Here is an 8,504-nt window from a genome sequence, read left to right as displayed (position 1 = left end):
AACAGTTTCCTATGCGGTGCTGAAGAGTTCATAAAATTCTCTATCTTCATTTTACTGGTCTTTGAGCCGACCAGAGTCACTGTATGGGAGAAGCTTTGCTAGGGTGACCTGTTGGTGCCATTTGTCAGCTTGACTGTCTTGTCTCTTAGAAACTTCCACCCATTAGGAAACCCAGATGGCTGATCTCCTGGTTGAAGATGGTCCTTGTTTTAGCCCCTGGAATAACAGAATAGACTTTTTTTTTTCTGATCTCTGAACATCAGTACCCAGAACAATTGACTGGGTTTTGCTTTGCTTTGTTGCTTCTTAATATATGTCTCACCACTTTACTTCCCACTTTTCCTTCTCTGCTGTTGTAGTTGTGACGGCAGGGTCAAACACATTCCTAGCTGTTGGGGTGCTTGCATATTTAGTTGTGCTGACTACTAGCCTGCTGCTCCTTTAATTGTGAGGCTCTGGCACATTCTTGTGCAGCGCTTGTTAGAGATCTTTAAGGTGCTCACACATGTGCTCACTGCAGGGCATACATCAGACTATGGTACACACCCCCATCTTTCAGCTGTAGTCATGCTGGGGGGTGTCCCCTCCCCAATTTTAGTTGTGGTGCTCTCTCTCACAGAAACACACACACACACACACACACACACACACACACCTGGCTGCAGTAAGTTTTCTGTGAGGCAGAGGATCACAGGCAGGCACAAACAGCAGGTTTGTCAGAAAGTTGCACAGAAGAGAGTACAAGGTCTCGTGCCTGCAGACAAGCTCCCTAAGCATAGGAGCTAGTTCCTGTACCACCACCACCACCACTACCCGAGACTGCTTTGTTTTGAATTGTGCAAAATCTCCACTCTCCCTAAAATGTAAAAACCATAGTTTGAGTGGAAAACCTGCCTGGGAATGAACTCTTATTTTTGCTTAATATGTTAAACTCGGGGGCCCGTTATTTTGCTTTTTCTTAGAGTGGCTGTTAATAAGTCTGGTGTTGTTTATTATATTGAGTTTTAAAAAGGTAACAGTATTTCCTCTTCCTAAGCTGTTAAGTTTTCCTTTGCATATGCACCTAAGGCATTTTTCTGTTCCCCAATATATATCTGGGTGTGCCCTTATTTGGGCATCTCTTTGCAGGTGTTTCTATACCAATTCTTTGGGAATCCTGTTGTTCTAAGAATTTTGTTGTTGTGTTCCTCCTGTTTTCTTTTTCACTTAATTTCAGATTTTCTATATTTTAGACAATATCTTTTTGTTTTGTTTTGTTTTGTTTTTTTGGCCACATCCGGCAGCCCTCAGTGGTTATTCCTGGCTCTAATCTCAGAAATTGCTCCTGGCAGGCTTGGGGGACTATATGGGATGCCGGGATTCGAACCACCATCTTTCTTCATGCAAGGTAAACACCCTGCCTCCATGTTATCTCTCGGGCTCATATTTTAGAGAATATCTTTCCCCTGTCAATCCTCCAGGCCATCTCTCCCCTACATCTCCAGCCCAATACACAGGATTTCTTGCTTAGGCCTCTACCCTCTCATTTGTGAAACTATTTTCTATTTCTTCCTGTTGGCTGGTAATGTTTTCCAGTTTGCTGGTTATTGTTTCTAATATTCCTGTTATAATTCCTTGAAGCTTGTGATTATTATTTTTTACAAAAGGAGGAGGTCTATTTCAAAACCATTTTGCTTCTAAATTTCTAAGAATTGCTTTGTGAACCATTTCTTTTCTCTATCCTTCCTGTCTGCTTCCATTTTATAATAGTCATTACTAATAATACCATTTGAAAATGCTTTCTTTTATCAAGTCACCTTACCCCTTTCCTGAATTAATTTATTAATTATTCTACTATTTATTTCTTTGCTGGTTTACCTGCTTTATAGCTATGTGCCCTCACCAGCAAGGGCCTGGCCTCCACTGAGTTTTAATAGAGTTCTATTTTTATAGGGGGTGGGAAATGACATAGAGTGTGAAGTTTCATTAATAATCCTTTTTTTTGTCCCCCAATTCACAATACAGACCAGGCAAAGGGCCTAGGTTAAGGTGTGTATGGGTGCATTTACTGTACCTCCTCTTTCTATACAGTCAGTGTAAAGAACACAGCCTGTGGTAAGAATTGGGAGACCTTATCTTTTCTTTTCTTTTTTTTTTTTTTTTTTGATTTTATATGTATATAAAATCCTTCACTAGTGCAACATTCCTATGACCAGTATCCCAAGTGTCCATCCTCCCCACCCCACACCAGCCTGTACTCTAGACAGGCTTTCTACTTCCCTCATTCAGTCACATTTTGTTATGATAGTTCTCAGTGCAATTATTTCTGTGACTGCACTAAACGATCCCTGTGGTGAGCTTCATGTCAGGAACTGGACCCTCCATCCCTCCTCTACTTTGTCTCTGAGAATCATTACACAAATTTTTTTCATTTTTCTCAAAACCTATAGATGAGTGAGACCATTCTGTGTTTATCTCTCTCCCTCTGACTTATTTCACTCAGCATAATAGATTCCATGTACATCCATGTATAGAAAGATTTCATGACTTCATCTTTTCTGATGGCTGCATAATATTCCATTGTTTATATGTACCATAGTTGCTTTAACCATTCCTCTATTGAGGGGTAGCTAGGCTGTTTCCAGAGTCTGGCTATTATAAACAACGCTGCAATGAATATAGGTGTGAGAAAGGGATTTTTGTATTATATTTTTGCGTTCCTAGGATATATCCCTAGGAATGATGTAGCTGGATCATATGGGAGCTCAACTTCCAGCTTCCTGACTGTAGTTTTTCATTTTGGTCATACAAATTGTTATTGAGGGATGAAGCAATAGTAGAATGGGTAATGTTCTTACCTTGCACTGATCAACTGGGTTTTGGTCCCTGGCACCAAATACCTCACCTAGAGAGATCCCTCACTGCTAGTCCAGAAGTGAACCCTGTACATGCCAGGTATAACCAATAAATAAATAAATAAATAAATAATAGGTTTCCCTTCCTGTTCTCAGCATCTCCTTGAACCTCAGCTAGCATTGACTATAAGAGACAAAAGGATATTTCCCTGTTAATAATGATGCATATCTTACAAGGATACTGAGCTTTCAGATGTAGCTAAGGTTGTTAATCAGGTGGCATTGAAATGGGTTGAAGAGGGAGATAGTTGAATTACATAAATCCTTGAAAGTAAAAAGAGAGGTGGAGAAGAGGGTGAGAATGTGATGTAAAAAAAGAAAGACTTAACCTGCCACAGATGCCTTTGAACAGGGAGTAAGGGCCTCCGAGCCAAGAAACATACATGACCTCAAAGACTGGAAAAGGCAAGGCAGCAGATTCTCTCCTGCAGAAAGAAGTCACCCCTACCAACACCTTGATCTTAATCCAGGGAAGTCTGACTTCTGACCTACAGAACAATAAGACAGTAAATGCGTGTTATTTTAAGCCATTCTGTTTGTGTTTACCGCTGCCTAAGAAAGCAAATAGTTTATTATTTCTTTAATTTCTAAACAGAATCAAATCCACTCAAATTGCACAGAATCTCACATTTAAAAGCTTTGTCTTTATTTTTAGAAATGCGTAAGATTATAGATCATTTTCCTTTTTATTAAAATATTCACTTAAAGCCCTATTTTAATATTTTAAATTCTCTGTTTAATATCAGAGAAAGATTATTCCTAACCTTTCCAAGATGCAACTGCTTAGATTTTTTTCTCTTTTTTTCCAAATCGCACTACATGTGAGTTTACACTGAAATAAGCAGCTATAGAATAAATATAATTTAATTATTTTTACATTTAATATAGTATAAAAATATTTTTCATAGTCCTTATGTGGTCCTCATCATTGTAGCTGTATTGTGTAGTCATTGCTTTGTATTCAATTATGATTGAGATAGTGTAATTTACTTTTATTCCCATTCCCATTTTATTCAGGAAATCATTATGTGAAGTACTTTTACTTTATCTGGCCATAAAAAAATAAATAGATAAAGAACACCACTTGCAACAGCATAGATGGTACTTAAGAGCATTGTGAAAAAAGAAGTAAGTCAGCCAGAGAAAGATAAATGCAGTGTGATCTAATATATGAAATCTTTAAACAAACGAACAGAAAGGGTAGGACTCATGCTTACCAGAAACAAAGTGCTGTGGATGGGGGAATTGAAGATGCTCAAGAAATACAAACTGGGGCCTGAGTGATAGCACGATGGGTAGGGTGTTTGCCTTGCAAGCGGATGACCTGGGTTTAATCCTCAGCATCCCATATGGTGGTTCCTTGAGCCTGCCAGGAATGATTCCTGAGCAATATAGCCAGAGTAATCCCTGAGTGCCACTGGGTGTGACCCAAACAAACAAACAAAGAAAAAGAAACCCAAGCTGCTAGTCACAAGATAAATAAATAGTCGGCTGTAATGTTAACATAATAATTATAATTAACACTACTATGCACTATGTGGAGAAAGAGGTTAAGAGAGTAAATCTTACAAATTCTCGTTACAAAGATAATCTTTCACCCTTATTTCTTCTTTCTTTATGAAAAGATAAAACTTTGCAGAACATGTCAGAGGATTCACTTTATAACATATGTAAATCAAACAATCGAGCTGTATACCTTAAACCTTGTGATGTATATTAATTATTTCTCAATAAAACTGGAGGAAATTTTAATAATGTTTTTCTTATACATAGAGAAAATACTAGAATTAATTTTTGCCTGAAGACAAAAAGCTTTTGTTTAGGCTTTTGTTTCTGCTGAGTTATCTACACAGCAGATTTCCATAATGGAGATAACTGAAAGAAAGGGTCAGAGTGATAATGACTTGAGCTGGCACTGCAGTGATTCCAGAAAAGCCGCAGAGAAGTTTACCAGTTTCACAACTATCTCGCCAATATTTGGATTTTATTATAGTTGTTCACATTGCAATTCTTGATTGCCAGCCAGATTAGATGAACATTTATCCAGTTCTTAGGTACTAGTGACAGATGATCAACATGTGTTTTTGTTTTGTTTCTCTATTTTAGTTTTTGGGTCACATTTAATGGCACTCAGTGGTTACTCCTGGCTGTGTGCTCAGAAATTACTCCCAGCAGGCTGTGGGCCACGTGGGATGGCGGGGATCAAACCCAGATCAGTCACATTCAAGGCAAACACCCTACCCACTACGCTTTGGCCCCATCCTACAACATGTTTTTTTAATGGATTCTACATGTGAAGATTCTGGGAAGTTGAGGGAGAAGGTATGTAGTACTAAGTATCAAATTAATGGTCTTTCACATGGTAGGCATGCACTCTACCAATTAAGAGATCTCCCAAATATATAACCTTATAAGTATAAGTATATGTAAATATTAAATATATAAAATATCCCTCATATATAAATATATAAAATATCCCTCATATATAAGAATATAACTGACCCATTGTTTATATATAATATATAAATATATAAAAATATATATTATATATTATATATATAAATATATATTTATATATTTATATATAAATATATAAAATAAATATATATCATATATTATATAATATAAAGATATATTATGTATATTGATTTGACATATTAAAGCCTCTGTTTATTTACCTACCCATTTTCTCTTTATAAAGAGGGTCAAAAGTACCCATTGGGGCTCAGGGGTCACTCCTGGATGAGTTATGTAACTGTATAGGTTGCTGGAAATTAAACTCAGGTCAGCTTCAAGACAAGTTACCCTACCCACTGTACTATCACTTCCATAAATCCAACCTGTTCATTTCCCTTTTATTTTTCATATAATTGTTAATTTTTTATTAATGTTTTTAATTACTTTACTTAAGCATTGTGGCCGACAAAGTTCATAATGCCAGTTGTTTCTGGCATTCATTGTTCAACACCAATCCTACCACCAATGTAACATTACCTCTACCATTGTCCCCAGTTTCCTACCCACCCCGTCAGCTCCCTTGGCAGACACAAAATAATTTATTATATATTGCTTCTAAAAATTAATCATAATTACTAGAAATTAATCATAACTATTAGACAAATTTTAGTAACAAAATTTTATGAAAATTGTTATTTCTCACAATGGAATCATGAAGTAACTGTCTGAAGGTTTATGAAGTTGTTTGTTGCTAATTAAGCATTCTGTGCTGTTGTTTTGTTTGTTGATCTTAGGTGGCTACCATACTACTTTCACCTCTAGTTTGATATGTTCCCAATGGGATGTGAGTATTGAGAAAATTGAGATGTCATGTTGCAACATATGCTCCTAAATGCTCCAGGAATCTCAGGATCTTATATGGCAGTGTCTACGGGATGTGGATGTGACTGCCTGTAAGATGAACCTAGCTAAAACCCTAATCAAAGGTGTTCCCCTACTTCCTCTTCCCAGTAGCCTCTTCCTTTGATATGTAAAAGCCCACTGGATAGTTACTTTGGTATCTGACCTTCCCTCTCCTGGTAGTGGGGAGTTGGTTTGAGTAAAGCAGTGCTGGCTTTTGGTGGGGCACACAGAGCATATGGCAGAGAGGCCAGGAGGCATAAAGCAGGCTGACTTTAATGAATCTCTTCCAAACTGCCTTTGTATTATTTTTCCACCACTACCCTAGTTCTTCAGACCCGTCCGCCTAAGGGTCATGCAGCTGCTAGGGGTTCAGCAGGGATAGGAATCAGGCCCTACTTCCAAAGGTGCCACAAAGTTTTTAGCCACAAGACCCATGTACCCGCGTGTATCCATTACTTTTAGTGACTTGGCTTGTGTCTTTTCTGAGAATAGTATGAGTCTATGGAGCTGGCCAATGAGCTGACATGTGGCAGCTGTAGGAAAATGTGTGGCTTTTCTTTTCCCTTTTAAATAACACTTTTAGAATAGTTGTTTAAAAAAATAAAAAATATTTAGTATCACTTATCACTAGGTAAATTCAAATCATGATGACAATGAGCTGTCATCTGACACCAGTGAGAATTGCTCATATCAAAAATATTAAGAACAATCTGTGTTGGCAAGGATGTGATGAAAAAGGAACTATGATCCCCTAGTGGTGGGAATGTTGTCTGGTTCAACCCCTGTGAAAAACAGTATGGAGGATTCTCAGTAAACTCAGAATTGAGCTGCCATATGACCCAGAAATTTCACTTTTAGATATCTATCCCTAGGACTGAAAAAATATTCATTCAAAGGATTATGCATACCTCTGTTTATTGCAACACTCAATGCAATAGCTAAAAGTTGGAACCATTCTAGATGTACAACAACAGATGAGTGGATCATGAAGATGTGGTACATATATATGTATATATATATATATGATGAATCATGAATATATGATACATGTATATGTTCCATATATGTGTGTGTATCTATACAGTGGAATATTACATAGCTAGAAGGACTGATACAATCATGCAATTTGCTGAGACATGAATGGAACTGAAATGGTAGAATGATAAATACAGAATACTACTTAATATGGTAGTTAGAATAACTGCATGAGGGAATGCAATGGTTTAATTGGGAGTTGCCTAGAACACTCTTGGTTCCCAAGCATAGTGAAAACAAAAGAAATTGAGTGGAGAAGGAGAAAGACAAAAGTGAAATAATGGGACGCAGGTACCAAGGAGACTCAGGTACCTTAATGGTGCTAAGGAAGGACAGAACTAATTATCCAAACCACAGAGTCAACAACACTGAAACCCAATCTTTTTGCTTGTTTGTTTTGGTTTCGTTTTGGTTTGGGGGCACACCCAGTGGTGCTCAGGAATTACTCCTGGCTCTGCACTCAGAAATCATTCCTGGCTCGGAGAACCATATGGGATTCCGGGAATGGAACCTGTGTCTGTCCTGGGCCAGCTACATGCAAGGCAAATGCCCTACCACTGTGCTACCACTACAGCCCCAATAACCAAACTTTTAAAAGGTGCCTTTTAAAATGACTGGCTGGATGGAGAGGTATGAGATAGATTCTAGGGACATCAGTGAAGAGAAGGTTGACGCTTATTAGCATTTAAATAAGAATGTATTATTTGGGGAAAATAATAAAACTCAGTAATATCTCAAAAAATACCTCTGAACTTTCTGTCAAGTTTATGAACATGTTTTTTCCATCTAGATTGCTTTCTAATTTGAGTTGTAAAGATTAGATTTGTTTATATAATTTTTCAAAAAAAATGGAAACAAAAGCTTTACAACAAAATTGAGTGATATATGCTATCAAAATAGACTATACAATTCAGAAAAATCTAAAAGTTTGAAGTGGACTATTAGGTGAATAATCTACTAAGGTAACTTTAAATTTTAATATGGCAACTTAATGTATAATTATATCATTAATTGAAAGGTATTATTTGTGATAAAATAGTCAAAGTTCATTTACGGTTCTCTTACCTCCAACAAACTCTGATTTGAAAACCATCAGGGGGTGGAGTGGTGGCACAAGCAGTAGGGCATTTGCATTGCACTAGCTAACCTAGGACGGTCTGCGGTTCAATCCCCTGGCATCCCATATGCTTCCCCAAGCCAGGAGCAATTTCAAAA

The 8,504-nt window shown here is 37.3% G+C and overlaps 1 non-coding gene across 1 annotated transcript; it reads right to left on the bottom strand.

Moving 5' to 3' along the window:
- Positions 1-1,979: 1,979 nt before the first annotated feature.
- Positions 1,980-2,111, bottom strand: LOC126031503 (small nucleolar RNA SNORA51). The gene has a single exon (XR_007503357.1). It is a non-coding gene; the product is annotated as a small nucleolar RNA SNORA51 (small nucleolar RNA).
- Between the last annotated feature and the right edge of the window lie 6,393 nt (positions 2,112-8,504).

The sequence above is a fragment of the Suncus etruscus genome, chromosome 1, assembly GCF_024139225.1.
Source record: "Suncus etruscus isolate mSunEtr1 chromosome 1, mSunEtr1.pri.cur, whole genome shotgun sequence".
NCBI classification, from domain to species: domain Eukaryota; kingdom Metazoa; phylum Chordata; class Mammalia; order Eulipotyphla; family Soricidae; genus Suncus; species Suncus etruscus.
The sequence above is the reverse complement of the archived record's forward strand: the minus strand, read 5'-3'. Positions and strand labels throughout refer to the sequence as shown.